We start from the raw sequence: 23674 nt of genomic DNA on the forward strand, positions 1-23674 counted from the left end.
CCCAGATGCAATTCACTTTTCCGAGGATTCGGGCATCTCTTGATTCTAAATTAAATCTTATTTCTGAGAACTTTAAAATTGTGCTTCATAAGGAATCCAACTGACCTGATTGAGCACATTTGGGGGAACATGACTCTAGAAGGATGAAGCGAGGTATGGAAAGAAGAAAACCAAACAAACTCACATGAAAAACTTCTAAATTTATTCGAAAGGCAGAAGAAGGAGTGAGCTCGAAAGATTTTGCAGTGATGAAAAGTTCAGAAACTCCCAGTTTCTGGGCGAACTCCTTGAAGGCTGCAATGCACAGGGTCAAGGGGTCCAAAGCAGGGAGTGGGGTCTGTTTGCCCTCAGATCCACTTGGGTCTTTGTGCCCAGAACAGATGCTGGTGGAGAAACACTTGGTGTTTTTGTACCAGGGTTGGAGGTGCCTGAGTTAAAGTATCTAACTCTGGGGTTTTGTGAGGGGTACATATAAAGTGGTCTGGAATCATGTGGGATCATTGATATTATTACAAAGAATAAATCTGATAGGGTCTCAGAGAGCCTGGAAGCATAGAATGATAAAAAAAAGCTAGTGTGGGTCAAGATGTTAAAGGGGTGGGGAGTATTGAGAACGGTGAGCTTGCACATGCCAGCCTGAGCCTCCACTCTCACTGAGAAGCCCAGCAGTTTATCGTTTGAGCAGGAAATGGGTGCAGGGGAGACCATGAGGGTGTGGGCACCACCCAGCCATGAGTCTCAGAGGCAATAACCCCACGAGCGCAGACCCACAGGCAAAGCCCTGGAAGAAGTCCTTTCAAAGCTTTTCAATATGTGTGAAAAAAATTACAGCTGAAATCCCATAATTTCATTAAAAAAATAAACAAATGTAGGTTGATTTTTCTATTAAAGTGGCATTTCTTCACATTTTCCAAACCTCTGTAGCATCAGAATGGCTTAGACCCTAAAGTCCTCTTGATCTAATGATGAAACCACTTTGACACTTTGAGGACATAGGTGGATGGGCCAAGGCAGCTGTGCTTTGCAGGGGAGTGGGGGCTGCATTCTGCATGGTGCTTCTGCCCACTCTGTGCCGGTTTTGTGGCTGGGGAGGGTAGTGTGGTCTGGAAGAGTGGCCAGTATGATGGACAAGGCAGACGACATGGACGGCACCGGGGTCCTGGGAGACTGGAGAGGACGGACTGGGTCACTTGGTCACAGTGCCACTGGAGCCCCAGGGCAGCAGCAGGAGGAGAGGGGGCAGATGGGGTGAGAGGGGCTGCAGGGCCAGGTAGGTTATCGGGATGTCGGGCAGGCAGCTGAGCAGGGGTTAATGAACAGAATGCAATGGAGATTGTTTACAGACAGTTTTGTAGAGAACAAGCTTAATCTGAAAATTTCAGACATAACTGTCCTGAAATGCAGGGTGCAGCAATTAAGGTGAAGCAATCTATTTATTCCCATCATCCACCATCTGATGATTTTACGTCTCCACCTAAAGCTGTTCTTACAAAAAAGCGTGCAAGGCCTCTCAATATTGTGCTACTCTGAGGGTTCCAGGGATAGCTGGCACCCGCCTCTGTGGATAACAACTCACAGGGACAATGAGAGGTATACTTGGGAAGTTATTTGAATTTGGAGATCAAATTTTGCTTTTCTCTATTAAGTATTTCTTCCCTAGCTACTCTAGGATCAGAAAGTGACAAAACATTTCGCGGTGAATTACAGTGGTTTAATGCCTTATTTTAAATTTATGTTTACCATTTTATCCTCTTGTTTTTTATGCTTTAGCTGAGGTTCTAGTATACATGAATGCTTTACCAGCCATTAGCTGTGATTAGTGGAGCTGCAGTGAATGACAGTAATGTGAGCAGCATCAAATGTTGACCTGCTTTTATCAGAGAGCAGAGAATGTACAGAATCAGCTGCATGCTCAAATTCACTTTGCTAAAACGCTGGTGTTTTTGATCCCTACCCTGGAAGCATGGGTGATACTTTTTCTCTCCTAAGTAGAGCTTGACTAGGGTCAAGGCCATGCATATCGACATGGCTGACCATGTTTCTTGCTTCTCAGAAGCAGAACATTCCATGCATGCAAAACAGTGCGAAATGGGTACAAAGAGAACTGGGTAATAGGAACAGCTTGGGAGCAGAAGAGGTGAGCACCCCTAGGTTTCAAAAATCTCCTCTCCTTTGCTGCTTTTCCTGTGGGCTGCCCTTTGTCCCGGAAGCCAAAGGCCAGCCACGGGTATTTACATATTCAGGTAACACATTTTTGTGCCGCAGTGATTTCTTCTTCTCAAGGCAACAAATCCAAATGGTGTTCCAGGAGAGTATTTTCGGTTCCTTTTGATTCCTCCAAGTATTTTTATTTCAAAGGAAAACAGTCCTACTTTTCAACAGAGGGCCTGGCGCTAGACTAGAATCTGCAGGATGATGTTGCTTTCTGCAGTAATTGAGGATCAGAAGCCTGGTTTCTCAGGTATTTTTATCTTCTGCCTGTGTGTGAAGTCAAAAATCTTACTCCATTAAATAAACACGCATTGACGTGCTAATCAGAAAGACAACACTGGCCTTATAACAGGAGGAGACTATGGGGAACAAAAGAATCACACCCTCCACTGAGGACAACCTCTCCGGGGACACCATAGTGGTGAACAGCAGGAAGTGGGGTTTTTGTTGGGCAGGAAGTAGGGTTTTATTGGGCAGGAAGTGGGATTTTCGTTGGGCAAAGGGTTTCCCCAGGCCTTCTGACATGGCTTCATGTTCCTCTCTTCAGGTGCCTGGTCCGGAGTGAAGAGGGAGATACACCCCACAGAAAAAGTTTAGGATTTTTATTTCATCAAATGGATATCAAAATTATTTCCATCATAACAAACATTGTTTCCAGAAAATATTCCCTTTTCCCCTGGATTCCTTTACAGGTGCTTCCTTCACGCGGTGTCCCGGATTCCTGCGCCGGCGCACAGCTCAGCACGGCGGCCCCAATCTGCCCAGGACCTGCCCACAGGCGCCTCCTTTCACTGATTCCACCTCAGATCCACCTCGTCAGAGGAGGCAGAGGGAAGACTCCGAAGGAGGAAGAGAGGGGTGTGTCCCACGGGGCTTCAAATCCTCATGCATCCCGTTTCCCAGAATTTTCTGTGAACGTTTGTCTGTCCCAGTGAGAGCTCATCTTAATCTTCATTTGCAGCTTGTTTGGCCTGTGGTCTTCTCACAAGCAGGCATTTTCTCCACATTGTCTTTTGAATCTGGTTTCCTAATGTAGCCTTTGAGACGTCCTGAGGTGGAAAATTAATCTTGTTACTTGATGAAGATGGTGTTTGAAAATCGATCCCGTGGCCTGGTGTGTTAAGAGTGGTTCCTGTGCAGAACTGTGTCTCACCTGAGGACAGGCAGACTCGGGCTGCCTGGAGAGTGTGGGTTAACCACTATACAGGGATGCCTTCATGGGCTTGGTTCGGCATAGTTAGACTTCTCCAAATATATATATATATATTTCATCTTCTCCTTTGTTTATAAACTAGACATTTGGCTCAGAAGACTGTGAAGTTGAAGCTTGGTTAAAGCTGTTTCCTGCAGGCAGCACAGAATTCAGACCTTTGTCTGATTTGTCCTCTGCTTGTTGGGGGACCAGCAGGGTCCACACACAGCAGAGTCAGCTCCGGACAGCAGGAGAGGTTGCAGGGGCTCTAAAAAGAGTTTCTGGCCTCCATTCTTTCTCATCATGAAAAATACTGTATTCAGAGTTGTTAACATTCTACAGTGTGTTAAAGCGTAAGACACAGGTCTCTTCAGGAAAATGACACGGCAGCTTGTGCTCACATGAGGGTGGAAATGACAGGTATGCAGTGCTGGAAGGCAGTGGCAAGCCGCAGCTCTGTCTGGGGCTCTGCTCCATGCGGGCTGCCTTCTGTCCCTTGGGGTTCCAGTTTCTCCATATCAGATTCTAGTTTAACTCTTATCTTTTGATGCCTGTTCAAAGTGGAAGATTATAGGAACTCAGGGGAGTTTTCTGTGTTACAGGAGAGGTGAGAAGATCAAGGGGGATGAAGAAAAGGGACTCTGGGCTCCCAAAGCCAGGGTGCCTACTTGCAGTTTAACCTTGCAGACCCCACACCAAGCCTTGGTCTGAGAAGCCCAATCTGTTCCTCAAAGGAAAGACTGCATTTACTCAGGAAAATCTGCCCTGACTAAATATGTATTAATTTTCGATTGAAAGGGAAGTATGAATATGTTTGCTTCCTTCCTGGTCAGAATCTTTCAGCCAGGGACCGTGCTGGCGGACAACAAGACACAAGGCCCTTTAGTCAAGACGCCGATGGAGAATTTGCAGGAAAAGCTACAAGAAGAAGAACGTTCAAGGAGAGGCATGGGCTTTGGGGGCAGCCGGGGTCCTGGGAGACGTTCGGGTTCAAGTCCTAGTTTTGCTAAATTCATTATCATTTTAGGGCAAGATTTTCCTTTTCTGTAAAATGGGAATAGTAGCATGTCCCTCCTGGGGTCACAGTGAGGATTTGGCGAGGATGTACACACAGAAGCACTTGGCACATGCCACGTCACCATCACATATGAAATCCTTTTTCCTTCTTTCTACAGTCACTGCAGAATCCATCCTCCAGCCTGCAAGCCACACCCGTGAACATGCAACCCCTGCTGTACGTGAGCAGAAGGCTGAGGGCGTGGGTGGAAATCCATAGGAGAGGACTGTGGTGGTGGACGCAAGACACACCTGAGGTAAGGAAAGGCAGAGGCCACGCGAGGAACATTTTAAATATGGAGGGAGGAGGGGAGGTCACCTCGGGTCCTGAGAAATCTTCTCAGCCTCCATGCTGACCCCATTGATCTAAACTAAGAATGACTGTTTCATAGGGTATTTCCTGCTCCAGTGCTGAATGAGTCTCTATGGAAGTTGCTAAGTGAAGACCTACTTATGTTGCCTTTTATAATAAAGCTACTGTACAGTGTTTATGCTAAGTCTCTTAAGGGGATGGTTTAGACTTTCTGCAAATTGCTACAATGTACACAGCTAATTAATAACACAAGTTCCCTCTGATGAGGGGGAAAGTATTTCTTGCCTAAAAAGGGATGTTGTTTAGTCTTGTAAAACTGTAGTTATGTCTTCTCTACTCCCTGCCAAGCAAGTCTTCATAAAAGTTAGAAAGAATCCATCTGTTTTCTTGCCACAGACTCTACTTTCTTTGTGAATCTTATTTGGATTTGAATTCCAATGAGCAAACAGCAAGGTTTGTGCAATGTTTATTAGCTGCTGACTATGATGTGGAGGCCAGGTTTTCTTTTCCATTTTTCCTTTTCATATTGTCTTTACTTTGGAGAGACTTTTGATCTGAAGGAAGCTGAATTATGTGTCATTAGAAAGAGTGACCCTAAGCACAGGTGGTGACTTGAGCTTTTAAGGGGGGAACATTCTGAAAGTATCTTCAAAGAGTACGAGTGGGAGAGTTCCAATGATGCTTCCCTTGCTTTCTCTCTGTATAGATGACCCCATGCCTAGCTCTTCTTACAGGAAGCGCTTGGCACGTCCACACACCCCTCTCCTTCCCTTACCTCAACCAGACAACTACCTTAGCAGCTCAGCTGTGTTATTGAGACATTGCAGCGTGAAATTTGTTTTTCCTCACCAAACTTTAAGCAGAATTTCAAGTGCCAAGTCTCTAAAGCCAAGTGGGGCTATTAAGAGATAATTACTAATTATGCTAATTTGAGAAGTTGCTGCTATTTCCTTCCTGGTCATTTTATGTGCAGCTCTCCTGAGAGCACAGTCCCCTCGCAGGGCTAATAACCTTCCCTGCAAAGTGCTCAGTGGAGGACGGTTTGTCCTAAACTTCCATGCCCCAAACCCGGGAAGGTTCACAGTTGAGCGGAAAGGGTGGCTTTAGGGGAGTCTATGTCCTCATTGTTAATGATTTATACTAGTTATTACAGCTTCTCACAGGCCAGCAGTAGCTATTCCTTTATACTCAGCCCAGAAGAGTATATTTAATTTCTATCATAGCTGTGGTTTCCCCCCTCATCATCTCTGAGTCTTAATAATGGATCCCAAGCATTGAAACTGTCCTCAGGGCCCTGCAGCACTGAATCAGAGGCTGGGGCCTTGTTTGACATTGATAATTACCATCCTTTCTCCAAAAAAGTTACTATTTAGAAGAAATATAATGGATAAGCAAAAACAATTGACGAAACTCCCTGGGTTTGAGTTGATCCTGCCACTGGGACACATGCACCCAGGAGATAAGCTGGAGGGATAAGGATGAGATGCTTGGGAATCCAGCCTGCACTTGGGTGCTGGGGGCACCTTCCCCTCCTTCCCACTGTCCCTGCCACTTATTCACGGCACTCACAGGGCAGGGGAGAGACGAGGCTGGCTGGTAAATCTGGTGTGCTGACCAACTTATCTGGGCTCACACCACACTGCCATGAGCGTGGACTGGAGAGAGGCACCAGGGCTGCCGTTGGGCACCTGACCGTGAGGTCCTGCAGCCTCTCAGCTTTCACACCATGCTCCTACCTTCAGCTTCGTCTTTACTGGCCAGAAAGACCACCCCAGGGCTTCACCTTCACTCCTTGTCTCATTTCTCAGCTTGTTCAGGCCAGTGTGAGGAGGAGGACGGCTTTGCACCTCCACAGGTGCTTCCCAGGCCTGTCCGGGGGCCCTGCAGGGTCACATGTGATCAACCTAGAGGATCTGATTTTTGGCCCAACCATGTGTACTCTGCATTTCCATGTTTGAAAGTCAGTTCTTGCAAACTCTCAGGGCACCATCAGCCAGTGCCGTGTGTTACTCCAAGACCTGGCCCGTCCTGAGCTTGCCAGGCCCCAAAATAGGCTCACAATGGCCGGGGACACCAGCATCTAACCTCAGCATCGTCTGGGATGCCAGACAGCCCCGTCTGGAAGCTCAGGGCTGGATCTCAGGCATTAGTCCTTCCTGTTCGCCCAGTGGGGAGCTGACTTACACTTACAACATGAGAAGCTGAGGACACACTCAAGGTCTCCTATCTGGAGGGGAACCCGCTGGACACCCGGTGCCATGGTGAGGCCCCCGCTCTGAAGGACGCACCTAGGAAACTCCTACCCCTGGCCAGGACCAGCATGGATCCTGGGAGCACCACCATAGCTGATGGGAGCACTGTGAATGTCGATAATTGGCACTGATTTTGTTCTTCTGCTCTTTGATATAGAACATAGTCTCATAGGGGATTCCTTACTAAGGTGTTTTCCTCCACTTGACAAAGAAGAAAAGGTGAGAATAACAAGAGAGCTGGAGACCTTTAGTGCTGATTTCCAGCTGTGTGAGCTGAGGTAATTCCTCCTTTCTCAGGAACACAGTTGTGTCTTGTGTGATAGCTTCTAACAAATAGGAGTTACAGGCATTGCCAAAGCTCTCGAGGCTAATGACATTTCTCTTTCCCATGAAAATAAGTGATGAAAGAGTTTCCCTCCTGCCCAGGCGGTTACAGATTTACATGTACAGCTTCCTCCTTTATAAGGACTAGGATAAGAGGAGGCTCTGACATTTCCAGGCTATTCCAGGTTCTAGTAGAATTCTCATAGCTGCCTAGAATTTCATACAACTCTGAACCATGCTATCATGCCCCCCTGCAAAGCATCCTGATAAGGAATTAAAACCTAGACAAATTCTCTGGGTGGCTTATCCATTTAATGTTAGATGGATGTTGACTTTGGATTTTCCAGCCTTCTCCAAATGCTCATAATTTTAGTTACTCAAAATGCACCCAGTAAAAATACATTTATAAATTATAAATGTGTAAGATACATTAAGAAAATACAACAGCTGATAATGTTCGAAGCTGTATTTAAAACAGATGTTCTCAAATTCGTGCATGAAACTTCCTCCAGGACAAAGACCTGACTGACAATGACTGTTTTCTTTTTATGACTCAATATTTGCTTATCTCCTGACACACAGTAATTGCTCAAAATGCATTTGCCTAGCAGAAATGCAACAGTTTTTTTATTATGTAAAAATTACTATTTTTTGAAAGGTTTCACACAGCTCCAGCAGGCAAAAATTACCTAGTTTGATGGCCTCAGTTTTATACAAAGGTAAGAAGTTACGAGGTGCATTGCAGAATTTGCTGTTTTTTTTTTTTTTTTCTTTGTGTGCCTCCTGCATGAGGAGAGGCTGTGTGGAAGCACAGGGGGCAGGCACACTGTGTGTTCTCAAAGCTGGACTTACAGTCCCAGCTACTCGGAGAGGCTGAGGCAGGAGAACGGCGTGAACCTGGGAGGCGGAGGTTGCAGTGAGCCAAGATCACGCCACTGCACTCCAGCCTGGGCGACAGAGTGAGACTCTGTCTCAAAAAAAAAAAAAAAAAAAGAAGCTGGACTGGCTGTGGTCTGTGGGGAGCAACCCGGGAGGATTGGGAAAGCCCCCCTTATCCTACCCAGAAAGCTCTTCCAGTTACTGAAACCACCATTACTTTTTCTTTTTCTTTTTTTTTTTTGAAACAGAGTCTTGCTCTGTCACCCAGGCTGGAGTGCAGTGGCGCAATCTCGGCTCACTGCAACCTCCGCCTCCTGGATTCACGCCATTCTCCTGCCTCAGCCTTCTGAATAGCTGGGACTACAGGCACCTTGCCACCATGCCCAGCCAATTTTTTGTATTTTTAGTAGAGATGGGGTTTCACCGTGTTAGCCAGGATGGTCTTAATCTTCTGACCTTGTGATCTGCCCGTCTTGGCCTCCCAAAGTGCTGGGATTACAGGCGTGAGCCACCATGCCCGGCCACCACCATTACTTTCACTGCATTGGTCAAAAATGATTTTTCCTACTAACATGAAGCTCCTTAGTCCTGACAGCATGGTTTTCATCAGTCATGTGTACTTCCCTGTGAAATAGTCTATCAAATCATTTCCACTTGTCAACTAGCTGACATCGGATTTTAATAGTGGCCAGTTTGAGAAAAAAGAATAGTTGTTAGGAGACAGGCGATGGAGCCTGCAGACACGGGGTGCCTGGAGGGTACCGCTCACACCTGGGTGCCGGGGAGGGGACCACACACACCTGGGGAGGTGTGGGTGATGGGAGGCGAAGGCGGAACCTGCAAAGTCCCATTCAGTTGATGTTTCAAGAAAGCTTAAGTGGTTCCTACAGCGCTTGGGATGAAATTCTCTGTTCCCCGGACCGGCACCCACCCACCTTACCACAGAACTGTCTGGCCGCGTGGAGAGTTAGAGAAGAACCTTAGAACATGAATCCGGGCAGTGCTGCTCCCAGCATATTCCAGTAGGATGGGCAGGGGGCGGAGCTTGGTGAAGGAGGTGGGAAAGGGGCCGGGTGGACTCTTGATAAACACAAACAGAGCTGCCATCGCTCCGTGGGTGTAAATGGTCGCAGCGGGACGGTGCTGCAAGACTTGCTCACGTGGGTTCCAGGGGGTTTCAAAGCGCATTGGCAAAGCCACAATACTCTTCTATTTGGCCAAAAAGCAATGGGAAGAGAGTGTAGTGAACCTCAACACCTGAGCTGCAGAAGCCTGTTAAACAAGCGCCATGGCCAGAATTCCTCCTGCTGTAGTACCTGGATACCTCCATGGGTGAAGTGCCATGCTCCGGTCCCATGGGGAACATGGAGAGAACAAAGTCACCCTTGTCACTTAAAAGCAAATTGTCAATGTATTGCATGTCCTCACTTCCTTGAGGACGCAGAGAATGCCAAGTTGGAAGAGTCTGGTTACAGACGTACCTAAAATGATATCTGCCATACAAGTGTGGGTCAGGGTCAGATGCCTGGGGACCCAGTGGTCTACTGAACATGCTTCCTGGAGCTCTGAGGGCAAAGCTTAGTTCCTTGTTTTGCATAAAGAGACTCTGTGTGTGATTTCACTTAAAAGATGTTTCATTGCTTCAAAAAAGATTTGATGTGAAAACGTGTTTAGAAAATTTGAGAGGAAGGTACTCCTTGGACTGGATTGGTACTAAAGCCAACCAAACAAAAACCAATGGACATTTCAGCAGTTTCTATTTAAAATTTGACCCCAGGATTTGAAATACTACAGTGTTCCACATGAATTTTGCACTGGGTGGAGGAAGGTTGGACGATTTAGGTTGCGTTCGCAGCTGGCATTGTGAAGCACCTCCATAAACTACGTGTGAGGGTTGCTATCTAGAACCGGCATGAGGACCAAACAGAATTTAGGCACCATATATTTTTTAAGGCTAATTGCCAATCTCTCTTTCATTTATTAAAAACCAAAGCTAAAATAATTCATCTAATGAGCATGTCTAATTTGCATGGAGCCTTTAATTCATTGGTCAAAGCTGGCCTCTAGGCACACATCTAAACCAGCCAATGCCCATTTAATGCTTTTTGAATCCGTGCACACGTTCAGAATGTGCAGTCTTCTCTGTATTCAGCCTAAAGTGGTAAAAGCTATGCTTGGGTCCTAACTCCCTTCTTATGTTTCTTATTTAAGTAACTTTACTTGTTTTTCATTCTTGTAGATACATACCCTCCTCCCACAGAAGGCAGGAAGTTCAATACCTGTCTTTGCAGTCCTGACACATCCATGCCCATCTGAACCACAGAAAGTCACTCCATGAAGCCTGTGAGCACTTTCATTTACCCAGGTGTGCATTTTATAGCTGATTCTCACTGGACAGCCCGTTGGAACAAGCTACTTAAATGCCAGATGCTTCAGTGAAGCCTTAACAAGGGGCTTTTTTTATTATTATACTTTAAGTTCTAGGGTACATGTGCACAACGTGCAGGTTTGTTACATATGTGTACATGTGCCATGTTGGTGTGCTGCACCCATTAACTCGTCATTTACATTAGGTATATCTCCTAATGCTGTCCCTCCTTCCTCCCCCTACCCCACAACAGTCCCTGGTGTGTGATGCTCCCAACAAGGGGTTTTTATCACCATAATAGCCAATTAGTGATATCTGCTCTCATTCTTTCCTAAGTCAGATAACCTAATTCTTTTCTCTCTGTGGTGTGACCTCCTGGTTTGATTGCTTTTATTAGAAAGCAAGAAGTCTCTAAATCATTATGTTTCCCTTTTTGCCTTGACTACCAGGAATCCCAGCATTTCATTCCATGCTCAGTGGCAGTAGGTCTCATTACCCCCAGATTTTTCCATTCTATGTGGAAGTGTATTTCCATTGGCAGAACTTTATGCCTTTTATGGTAAGCCTATGAAATTCTTTTTGGAAATAAGTAGGGTTTGAAAATGAAATAAAAGTCACTAAGTGTATTTTTAATATTTTTTACTGTACAAATAGATTTTGATTAATTGAGAAACTTTCAAGGTTGTTTAATATTAAATGTGATTTAAAAAAATTGTAGATGAAAACTGACCCCCAAATCTAGGAAATGTAGGAAAGCTTAAGTATCCTGAAGCAGAAACCCAGCCAGTGGCTCCAAATCTGCTTCTCACCAGTGTTTCCACATCTGGCCTTCTTCTATCACCTTACAAAGGTCCTGAGAAGAAAATCACACGCTAGTTCTTATTTTCAAGCAGTTGAAACTAAGCCCATTAATTTTATGCAAAAAAACAAAAACAAAAACAGGTATTAGAAGTACACAGAGCACTCCTGGAGCGACCAGCTGGTGCCGCTGAGGAAGCCAGGAGGCTCCGGAAGGTTCCAGAGCTGCCTTGCAGCACGGTGAGGCAATGGCCTCCAACACCGCTGCTCACCGCTCTGCCCCAGCTGCTGGTGCAAGCTCTGCACACCCTTCTGAACAGCAGCAGGGCTGCAGGGAATGCTGCCTGAAGGAGGTGCTGTGCACACTTCTCGCCCGACTGCTAACTTGGTGCACCCTGTTCGTTCCACAACTCACGCCCAGCTGCTGTATGCACACTCCCCTCCGACCCGCTGAGTCAGTGTGCCCTGCGCGTTCCATCACGACTCATGCACACCTGCTGTGCACACTCCTTTCCCGATTGCTAATGGGGTGCACCCTGCATGTTCCACGACTCATGCACACCTGCTGTGCACACTCCTTGCCTGACTTCTCCCTGTATGTTCCATCACGACTCATGCACACCTGCTGAGCTCCAAAAACACACTGGGTAGCCTCTGTAACTGCCCCAGGCAGAAAGGTGCTTTAGACTCTGAAGGGCCAGAAAATGATAAACATTTTTCCAATACAGCTGGAGACAGTCATGAAGGTGTGAAAGACCTAAAAAGAGTATGATCCTTGGAAAGACAATAGACATTTCAGACAAAGTAAAAATTGTAGATTACTTGGTAGCCAACTCCATTATGAAGCAGCCAGTGAAAGTTCTTGATATTGTGAATTAATCAGTTGAGCATTTCCTAATTTTATTGCATTGATTGCTAATATTAAGTGAGGCATTAATGTATCATTCCCTCCAAAAAAGTTGTTTAAGGTTGAGATAAATTTAGAAAACATGACATGTGTCTCTTTTCCTTGGGGGTTCTCAATGTGCGTTACCTCTAAGAAGTCTTAGAGCAAGACAACCTGATACATTTATATAAAGCAAAATACCCCAAACTTTAAAAAATAAATATATATTACATGAAAGTTGATTTGGAAATTTTACTTTACTCGATCCCACAGTCGAAGTGTCATGCCATGGATGCTTTGGCAGATTTAGGATTCTGAGATCTCTGAGTATATATCTCTTATGACTATCAAGGAGCTATACTGTAGAGAAGATCTACAAGAAAAAAGCCTACAAAATAACCATAAAGTTTACGTATACCTTGAATAACAATAAACCACATGCAGGCCTTTTGAATTCACTAGGATTGGAAGGGCTAAAGGCACTCCTAAAATTCCTAGAGAGCATTAGAGCGCATGCTTCATCGCACACATAGCACATGTTATTCTGATCACAACCAAGACGGGAAGCGGGCCCTCTGTCTCTGCTTGGGTTTGTAGTGTGCTTTGGTTTTTTTTTTTTTTTTTTTTTTTTGGCTTTTTGTTTTTAAATCTCTGAGCTCTTCCCATTTGCAGACACAGATTGGCCCATTTATTTCTCAAAGCAATTTTGGGGCAGAAACATTGTCCAGGGCCCTGTGTATTTGGTTATGCAGGGATCTGAGTCGGGGAAGCCCTGCGGACCCTGGGGCAGCTGGGCCTGTGTCAGTGACAAGTCTGTCCTGACAGAGCCTCATGTCTGAACCTCCCTCTGCACCCACTCCTCAGATGGGTCCTCACTCTCAGACCCTGCGCGAGAAGGGACTCCAGTCTCTTTCTTTCCCTTCTTTCTTTTCTTTCCTTTTTCTTTTCTTTCTTTCCTTTCTTCCTTTCCTTTTTCCTTCCTTCCTTCTTTTTTCCTTCCTTCCTTCTTTCTTTTTTTTTTGAGACAGTCTCATTCTGTCACTAAGGCTGGAGTGCAATGGCACGATCTCAGCCCACTGCAACCTCCTCCTCCTGAGTTCAGGAGATTCTCCCGCCCCAGCCTCCCGAGTAGCTGAGACTACAGGCACACACCACCACACCAGACTCATTTTTGTATTTTTAGTAGAGATGGGGTTTCGTCATGTAGGCTAGGCTGGCCTTGAACTCTTGACCTCAAGTGATCCACCTGCCTGGGCCTCCCAAAGTGCTGGGATTATAGGTGTGAGCCCCCACACCCAGACACCAGTCTCTTTCAATATGTATGCAGGCTAAGGGTGGCTTGCAAGCTGATTTTGGGTGGCAAGTGGAAAACTTTTAAACGTGTATTAAATGCCATCTTATATTTTAATGGGAATTAGAACAATGTAATGCAGGCACATCAAACCCACAAGCCTATGAATAAAATAGTTAGAAAAATGCTAACGAAGGAAGAAAGGAAGGGAGGGAAGGAGGGAGGGAAGGAGGAGGAAACCAACAGGCACAAACACAGCAGCAGCAGGAAGTCCCTGTTTCCACCATGCTGAGAAAACCTAACACGCATCATAGGAAGGTGATGGCCGGGGCAGAAACTGAAAATATGGAATTCGAATAACTACAGTTGGGGGAAACTTATGTTTGGTCGCACTTTTTTGATTCTGGAGCTTAGCTCTTCCCACTCTCCATGTTCCTTGCCTGTGACTTGGAGGAATCATCCAGAATGTGGTCCTACCCACATGCGAGGATGGCTGGGCTTCTGCTGGTAGGGAGGCTGCTTCCTCCCAGTGTTCTTGGGCACCTGTGGCCCCACTGCCCTGGGAACACGGTGGGGAATGAGCATGCTAGCCCCCAGGGCTGACCCGAAATGTCATCCTTGCCCTTCTGTGTGTGTGCATGCCTCCGTGTGAGTCCACAATCAAGTCTCTCGGCAAATGCTGGGCTGTCCTGTACCTCCTGCCCTACCTCCGTGTCTGAGCATTGCCCCTGTGGGAGAAATGAGACAGGGAGCGGCGTTTAGAGATTGCGGCTGGCAACATGGCTCTGAGCATCCCTAAGGCAGGGGCCAGGGTCTTCACAGCTGCTTTACCTAGGGGTGCAGCATGACCCAGTTGACAGGAAGAGGCCAGGCCCCCCGGTTGTGTTTCCGACTCTGCCCTCCCAGGAGGGGGCTCAGGCTCTGGCTTCCAGCTCCCAGACTGAGGTTCTTGTGGCCGGGACTGTCCCTGAGCCTCTTGGCAAGATGAGAGACTTTGCCTTTCCATCTCAATTGATTCTGAATTCAGGAACTTTGGAAATTTACCTTGATTGTAGTGGTCAGATTTTCCTATTTTTCTTAGCTGTATAATCTGCCTAAAAGTTGACCTTTACCTTCTTTTGTTGTTGTTGTTTTTTGAGATGCCTGGAGTGCAGTGGCGTGATCTAGGCTCGCTGCAACCTCTGCCTCCCAAGTTCAAGCAATTCTCCCACCTCAGCCTCCCAAGTAGTAGCTGGGATTACAGGTGTGTGTTACCATACCTGGCTAGTTTTTGTATTTTTAGTAGAAACAGGGTTTCACCATGTTGGCCAGGCTGGTCTCGAACTCGTGACCTCAGGTGATTGGCTCACCTCAGCCTCCCAAAGTGCTGGGATTACAGGTGTGAGCCACTATGCCTGGCCCATCTTTACCTTCTATAATGCCCCAGGGCACTATAGTCTCACACACTCCTCTATTCTCTTGCTCTCCAAATTGAGATCCCATCATTTTACACCACTGATTCTTCTCTCATGAAGTACAACATTTCAAATCTTTGGATTTCAGAAAAAAAATGCCTTCTAAATTGAATATATAATATCTACAGAATAAACTAATTTGTTCCTTACCTCCATTGAATCGGAAGCATTTTATACGGTGGCCTTTTGACAAAAAATTGCTAAAAGAAACAAAACCAAAAATTGGCAAATGGGACCTAATTAAACTAAAGAGCTTCTGCGCAGCAAAAGAAACCATCAACAGAGCAACAGACAACCTGTGGATTGGGATAAAATATTTGCGAACTATGTATCCGACAAAGATCCAGAATCTATAAGGAAACTAAATAAATCAACAAGCAAAAAAAAAAACAACCCTATTAAAAAATCGGCAAAGGACATGATCAAACACTTTCTCTAAAGAAGACAAACATGCGATCAACAAGGATATGAAAAACGTCGAACATGACTAATCATTAGAGAAATGCAAATCAAAACCACCATGCAATACCATCTCATACCAATCAGAATGGCTGTGATAAAAAGTCAGAAGATAACAGATGCTGGCAAAGCTATGGAGAAAAGAGAATGCTTATACACTGTTGGTGGGAATGTAAATTAGCTCAGCAAACTTTTCCAAAGAACTTAAAACAGAACTACCATTCAACCCAGCAATCCCATTCCTGCGTGTATACCCACCCCCACTCCTCCACCAAATAAATTGTTCTGCTTAAAAGACACATGCACTTATATGTTCATCGCAGCACTATTCACAATAGCAAAGGCATGGAATCAATCTAGTGCCTATCGATGGTGGATTGGATAAAGAAAATGAGGTCCACATACACTGTGGAATATAATGCAGCCATGAAAGAGAATAAAATCATGTTCTTTGCAGCAACATGGATGCAGCTAGAGGCTGTTACCCTGAGAAAATTAACACAGGAACAGAAAACCAAATACCACATGTTCTCACTTATAAGTGGGAGGTAAATACTGAGTATTCACGGACACAGATATGGGAACAACACACACTGGCAACACTAGAAGGGGCCAGAGAAGAACAAGGGTTGAAAAACTGCCAGGTACTATGCTCACTCCCGGGCTGAGAAGATGCTATGCCAAACCTCAGTGACACCCAATTTATTCAGGGAACAAACTCACACGTTAACTGAATCTAAAATAAAAGTTGAGTACCCCTGAATCTAATATAAGAGTAGAAAAAAAAAGGTTAACTGGTAGGTGGCAAAAAGAAAAAATTGCCAAAAGAGAAATCTAGGGGCAGTCTTTATTTGAATATTTAGCAGAGTAATCAGTATTGTCTCATGGATGATGGGGTACAGGACTGTATGAGCTACTGCCTCACGTGTGAAATGGGACATTATTTCTACTTTGGCCCACACTGCAGGAGCACGTGGGGGCCTCCGGGCAGCCTGGACACGTGGAAACCCTGTGGCAAGACATTTGGAGGAGCGGGAAGCTCACTCAAGGCAAATTTGGGGGCAGCAACTAATATATGGAAAAAGAAGAGGAGCTGGTATAAAAGACGTTTATTAATGTGCGTGTGCCCGATGTCCTGGCGCCACTGGCTTGCTGCAGTGCTTCTGTCTGGAAGGTTTTCAGAAAGCAAAGGCACCCACCACCTCTACCTGCACAAAGCCACCTTGAATGTACATCTTCCCATTGCTCGGATGAAGATGATTTCAAAAAAGAGAGTTCAGTTGTGGAACTTTATGAGGAAGAATACAGTTAACATAACTGAAAGCAAGGCCAGCACTCGCTTGAAGGAAATGCAGGAAGAGGTTAATCTGACAAACCTGCATCTCCAGCTCAAGTTTGGCCTCCTTCTGCTTGAGGGGACGTCAGCAGAAAGAAGGGCCCTGGCCTCAGCAGAGAAGTTAATTCATCATCATCAAAATTATGTAAATAATTCAAATCACTTTTTAAAAATAAAGCAATAAAGAGAAGAATGCAAACCAAAATATTTCAAGAGGTGACATTTTGCTGTATGTTTTCAGATAAGACCAAACAAATGTTGATGTTGAGGTAAAATAATTCAGAAAGAACAAGTATCAAACACAGACTTTAAAAGCACCAGCTTACTATCGGCGTGTTTTCTATATTTTCCCGGGTAGCTTTCATCTAGTGGGATTCTATTTATACCGAATTAGGTGGGCTTGCTGTGTGCACACACATCATATGGCGTGCAAAGACACACACACACACTGGACACATTCGTTTCCGGTACACAGATTGCAAGTGATTTCTGTTGGAAGTCAGTTGGGACTTTGCATAGGAAGGTATTTTACACATAAAGAATTTTATGCATTATTGCAACAGCAGCGAAGCTCACAAAAGCCCATTTAAGCCAGATGTACAGAGGGCCTTGTGTGGCCTCAGTGTAACATACAATATTGTCTCAATGATGTGTCTGTTCTGGACTGAGCTGTGAATCTCAGGGACACAGCATTTGTGCTTTCATCTCTCCTCAGCCTTGGCCTCATCCCAGCACTTGGTCAGGGTTCCTGGGGTCCACAGAACTGCCTGGAGAGGGGTCTAGAGAAATTGTCTCCATCTGCATCCTTGTCAAAGTTCAGCGGCATGAGGGGACCCCTCATTCCTGGTGATCAGAGATTGATACTTACTGGCCCATTGCTAATAAAATGCCACCAAGAATCGGGAATTTGTTTACTATATTTAAATGTTTAAAATGTTTAAATCTCAGAAATCCTACCTGTGTTTATGTAAAATGACTTTATAAGTAAGATTGGGAACAGATGGGAAGAGCTATTTTAGTCAGTTGGTGTGTCATGAAATTGTGTAGACTCTATTTCACTGTAAACCCTTTGTTACATTGTGGGGGTGCTACAATGTTACAACATGTTTTCTTAGGAGGGTCGCACTTATTTAACCTTTAAATTGACACTTGGGGCATTGGTCACTTAGAGTGAGTTCAAATGTCCTGGTTATTATTGTGCATCCAGATTTATTTCTGTAATCTACTTTTCATTCATTGACTTACTGAGGTTAAAATAGAACATGCACATTTATCTGTGGCTTCAATTCCACTTTGTTTTACCAGCACTGACTCTGAACCAGTTAATCTAAGAAGTGACTTCTTGTTTATGCAGGGAAGTGGATGAAAGTATCCTCTACACAAACACACAGGGACACACAAGAGAATGCAGTAGGTCCTCATTGTAAATCTACATGCCCGGTAACCCAAAGCGTGAATATCAACCTGATAAGCACACTTTGTAATTTTCAAATTTATTTCCAGGGTTTTACTGAATGAATAATGTGCTGCATTTTGTTGCATTTCTTGGTAGCACATCAGCTTCCTAATTTTTTCTATTTTTCTTTTGGGAAATATAATTAAAAATTTCCTCACCTCTCATCTTAATTCATTGTATTCCTTAAAGATTTTTACCTTGTGCTGTAATTAATAATTATTTTGGAATTCAATGTACTTATTATATAGATATCTGAAAAATGAAGACGTTTGCCTATCTGAATTCAGTTCAACGACCTCTGCAGTTTCCTTTAACCCTCAAATCAAAAAGGTGTATTACTTAAGCAAGCAAAAGCACAGTGGAGTGTGCCTATACATACGTGTATATTTACCTATATTCATATACACAGGTACACACGCACGTACATGCACACGCACAGTGTGCACATACACACTAAGGTGTCCTATATTCATATACATGTGTACAGATGCACATACACGCATATGCACATGCAGATGTGGACACACACGTTCACTAAGGTGTCCTATATCCATATTCATGTGTACACACGCACATACATGCACCTGCACACACAGGTGTGGGCAACACATGCTCACTAAGGTGTGAGCTGGGCTGCATGATATGCAGTATCTCCCTGGAAATGGGAGTGCATGCCCTTTCTCAGAAGGCCCTTGTGTGTCATGGTCCCGTGATGTAGCTTTTACGGCCACTGCTAAAACACTGTTTCTGAGACTTCTGTTTTAAGAGCAACATGGAAGAGCTTCCGGCGGAGTCTTTTCTAAGTGGCGATTCACTCTACATTGCCCAGAGAACACCTGCTCCTGAGTTTTGTGCTCCTGTCCTCTGGGGACCTGAGCTCTCCTTGTGGCCTTTCTGAACCCACCTGTTCAATCCCACTCCAGGGCCTTGGTCCCTTCTTAAGCAAAGAACAGCCAGTGGGACCGGAGGGACCAGGCTCTGATTCAGGCTTGCTCTCACCATCTCGCTTTCTTCGGTAGCCACTTGCATTCTTTGGGCCTCACTTCCCTCATCCACGAGACAGAGACACAGTTTAGTTGATGGTGTCGTAGGTCCTTTTGACTTCCCCATAAGAGAGTTATGGAGCAGACCTTATCTGACCTGGGAAAAGAGCCGTCAGCGAGAGGTGAGAATGGTCCGCTTGCCACCTGCACAGGGGACAGCAGCTCTTCTTAGAATCACCGCAGTTCTCTCCACCTTTCATGAGAAATGGGCACCTTCCAAAGGGCCAGGAAGGGAGAATTCAAAAGGTGGAATGAAATAAAACCACTCAGCTTCGAACCACCCTGTTAGAGGGCATCGCGTGGCAAAGAAATCAAGGGGAATTTTCTGGATGTTATTTAACCTAATCAGAGGTTAGTTCAATTCTACAAGTATTTCTCACCCCTGGAGACATGATGGTTTCTCTAGCAGTGATGCTACAGGGATGAAGATGGGATTTATGAATTTTCTGGCCCTTATTGAGGTAGGGATGTTTCTGGGAAAAGGGCGCTGATACCCTAACCGTAAGCTTTAGTTTTCAGAAAATGTTTCCGAAGGTGAATTTCTGTGGTTTTCTCTCTGTCGTGGGCTGAATGGTGTTTCCCCCAAATGCATGCATTTAAGTCCTGACCTGTGGTGCCTCACAGTGTGACCATATTTGAAGACGGGGTCTTTAAAGAGGTGTTTAAGGTAAAATGAAGCTGAAAACATACAGCTGAAAAGCGTGCAGCCAAGATTAAAAGCGTGTGCATGTGCCTGTGTGTCCGCAGGACTGGGGCTTTTTCTGCTGCTGGCTTTTCAGCTGCACCCATCTCTGCATCTGGCCCATGGAGAACCACGAGGTACACAATTCTTGCCTAGCTAATTATTCTAACTGTATCTGTGCCCTGGTGGTGTCGAAGGACACTCTCACAGGATCGGGTGAAAGCACTCTTCTCCCCGAGAGGTCAGGGCATGTCTCCTGCCTGGTTTATCTTTGTTCCCAAGTGCCAGATGCATCAAGCCCCCAAAAGCGTCTCCATCAGAGCCAGTCCCCCAAACCCCAGCAGCCTCCGAGGCTCCTCGTGTGCGCAGCAGCAGGAGGGCCTGCCTGTCATCCCGGGTCCCCGACAGAAAGTGATGATGCACCTCATTTCCATGGCCAGGGTCCCATTGTGCTCTCTGCCTCAGTGAGCCACAGCCTGGCGGGGTCCTGGAAGAGCTTCAGGTCCCGTAGAGCAATAAAAGAAGATCCAAAGGAAAGAAGACATTGGTCCGGAAGTTCCATATTCAAAATGGGGGACCCTAGCCACGTCTACCCTTTGTGGGAGAGAGGATGTAACCTAGGGAGGGGGCCACAGAACTTTAATAAGCAGGGGTGTCGTAGGGAGAATGTGGACAGCCACAATGCCTGATGAGGGGCCACAGGTACCTGCTGTAACCTCTCCACGCCAATGCGGTAAAATGAAGACAATAAATGTCGCCGCCTTGTAGTGTTGTTGGGAGGATTAAATGAGGCAATGCACATGAAGCTGTTAGGACAGGATAAGGGCTCAGTAAATATTAGTTAATATTTAGTTCCTATTGCCTAAGGGCCAAACGGACAATCAGTTAAACAGACGCACTGCACTGATTCACACCTGACTGAGCATGTGGACCCTGCAGAGAAGGAGAGTCCCGACCAGATGAACCTGCCAGGACACGCCTTCCCTGCATTGTGCTAACCTCAGGGCCCGGGTTAACGTGCTGTAAAGTAGATATATCCAATCTCATGAATTTTTAGGGAATATACTCTTGCCTGGGATGTGAGTAAAGGGCCACATCCCTGACTCCTGAACCAGAGCGGTCTCGGCGATGTCACATGGCTGTGGCACACGCGGTTCTATTTATTTCTTCTCCATCAAGGGTGGGGGGCCTGTTTCTGACATGAGCCCAGACTAGAATGTCATTCCTTCTTGCAAAAATACATCAGTATAAATCACATGTCACCGCTTCAGAGTCACATGAAAAACACTCGCAAGTGAGTCCTGCAGCCCCCCCAGAAGAGACGCCCAGGACCCCGCAGGGGGGAACAGCCCCCCCAGAAGAGACCCCCAGGACCCTGCAGCGGGGGAACAGCCCCCCCCAGAAGAGACGCCCAGGACCCCGCAGCGGGGGAGCAGCCCCCCCAGAAGAGACACCCAGGACCCCGCAGCGGGGAACAGCCCCCCCAGAAGAGACACCCAGGACCCCGCAGCGGGGAACAGCCCCCCCAGAAGAGACGCCCAGGACCCCGCAGCGGGGGAACAGCCCCCCCAGAAGAGACGCCCAGGACCCCGCAGCGGGGGAACAGCCCCCCCAGAAGAGACGCCCAGGACCCCGCAGCGGGGGAACAGCCCCCCCAGAAGAGACGCCCAGGACCCTGCAGCGGGGGAGCAGCCCCCCCAGAAGAGACGCCCAGGACCCCGCAGCGGGGGAACACCCCCCTAGAAGAGACGCCCAGGACCCCGCAGCGGGGAACAGCCCCCCCAGAAAAGACACCCAGGACCCCGCAGGAGGGAACAACCCCCCCCCAGAAGAGACGCCCAGGACCCCGCAGCGGGGGAACAGCCCCCCCAGAAGAGACGCCCAGGACCCCGCAGCGGGGGAACAGCCCCCCCAGAAGAGACGCCCAGGACCCTGCAGGGGGGAACAGCCCCCACCCCACCCAGGGCGACACCCGAGACAGCCAGGAACAAAGACATTCACTTCCAGGACAGAAGGCCACACGCAGCACTCGTATCTGAAGTTTGAATGTCTTCAGCCTCAGATGTGTTTTTTGATATGAGTGACAAGAACACTGACACAAGACACTAACCTTTCGAGAGGTGCGGGTGAAGCTGTCCTGGAAACACCAAGGAATCAGCTCAGCCTGAACCGAAGGAAGGAGAGAAGTCCCAGGGAGAGAGGCATGAAGGCCATTTCCTCGGCCACACTGGACTACGGATAAAATGTTTTCATAGTAAAGAGTACAGAGGCTAACCCCAGAATTCTACTGTGTTTATGAATGATTATGCATAAATATGTACAAACAGTATACAGCATTCAGTCTATTGACTGATTTCCATTTTAGCAACTCGCATTTTTAGTTTCCCTGATGTTCAAGTTTTGAGGCATTACTAAGTACTATTATGGATAAGCATCTCTGCCTAACTGCTGCAGCCAGTGTTCCTGTGGCCAAAAATGAGCAGCGCCTAGGCAAGTAGCACATAGGACAGAATTTTATTTGTTCTCTACGGTGCGGTTGGGTGTAGCTTCTACATATGTCCCCTGCTTAGTTAGTGTGTATGAGAGAAAAGGAACAGACGATAGATTGTTTAGATTCTAGATGATAGATGACAGATCAGTAAGGTAGATGGTAGATAGTTGGATGATGGGTGATAGATATGATTCCAAAGTTATCTAATAAGATAAGAAGACCAAGAGACATGCTGTCTACATAGAAACACGGGACCATTCCCACTGGGTGACTGTCGCCTTTTCTGTTCCCTATCCCATATCTGCAGTATTGCGTGAACACGGTGCTGCCAGCAACTTCTGTGACTCCACGGATGACTCTGTAAATAGTGTGAGACAGATGAGTGTGTATCCTGCTTCACATGACCAACCTCCAGGCAAAGAGATGCCATCCTTGGTCACGAATGTCGCCATGCTCTGTTGACAGTCAGAGTCCTCGGTCTCCCCGGCTGCCTGGCTTTTTCATGAGATAGGCAGGCAGCACTTGCCCTGAGCTGCAAGAAGCCAGAGGGTCCTGGGCACTGGGTAGTGCCTGGCTTTCCGTAGATGGGGAGCTGGGGACCTGTTTGCAGGTGAGGGAGACTGGAGAGCAGCTGTGTATTCAGGAGGGAGGAGTGTGGGGAGGAGTGTGTGCATCCCAGGGAGACCTCAGGGGCCCACGCTGGAAGCTCAGCAGAGGGGCCAGGGAGAGGGCCCGGGGAAGGACAGCGAGGGCGCCCATCTTCAACAGAGACCACGGAGAAGGCAAACCACATTCAGACTTGCTCTCCGGCGTTTTTAGAACATGTTCTAGAGCTTCTGTTCCTGCTTAATCTCTACCATGTAGCACAGTGACTGACAATGAAAGGTGTTCAGTAAATGTTTGCTGAATGGACAGACTCCAATTTACATAACTACGGCTTAAAAATAAACCCGACAGGGCACTTTGTAAATGTACAATGTAAATCTGATAATAAATTCTACAACAAGCACGTATTCATGGTATGCGGCGAGAGAGTCACTATGCTGGTTTCTGGGAGCCCAGAGATAGGGATTTTGGCCCCCATTCTTGAGAAATCCCAACAAAGGAGGAAGCACCACCCGCATCCACACCTGCGGGGAGCCCCACAGAGCAAGAGCCAAGGAAGAAGTCTTCTCTGCTCGTC

General features: G+C 46.4%; 1 protein-coding gene and 1 long non-coding RNA gene across 5 annotated transcripts in view; one reads left to right on the top strand and one right to left on the bottom strand.

Annotated features, from left to right (window-relative positions):
• Nucleotides 1-23674, bottom strand: part of ADARB2 (adenosine deaminase RNA specific B2 (inactive)) — a 531551-nt gene that overhangs the window by 497392 nt on the left and 10485 nt on the right. The window lies entirely within an intron of this gene.
• Nucleotides 1368-21452, top strand: LOC134731491 (uncharacterized). Its single transcript, XR_010113788.1, has 3 exons — nucleotides 1368-2802; nucleotides 2904-4716; nucleotides 4852-21452. It is a non-coding gene; the product is annotated as an uncharacterized lncRNA (long non-coding RNA).

Source organism: Symphalangus syndactylus, chromosome 10 (genome assembly GCF_028878055.3).
Source record: "Symphalangus syndactylus isolate Jambi chromosome 10, NHGRI_mSymSyn1-v2.1_pri, whole genome shotgun sequence".
NCBI classification, from domain to species: Eukaryota; Metazoa; Chordata; class Mammalia; order Primates; family Hylobatidae; genus Symphalangus; species Symphalangus syndactylus.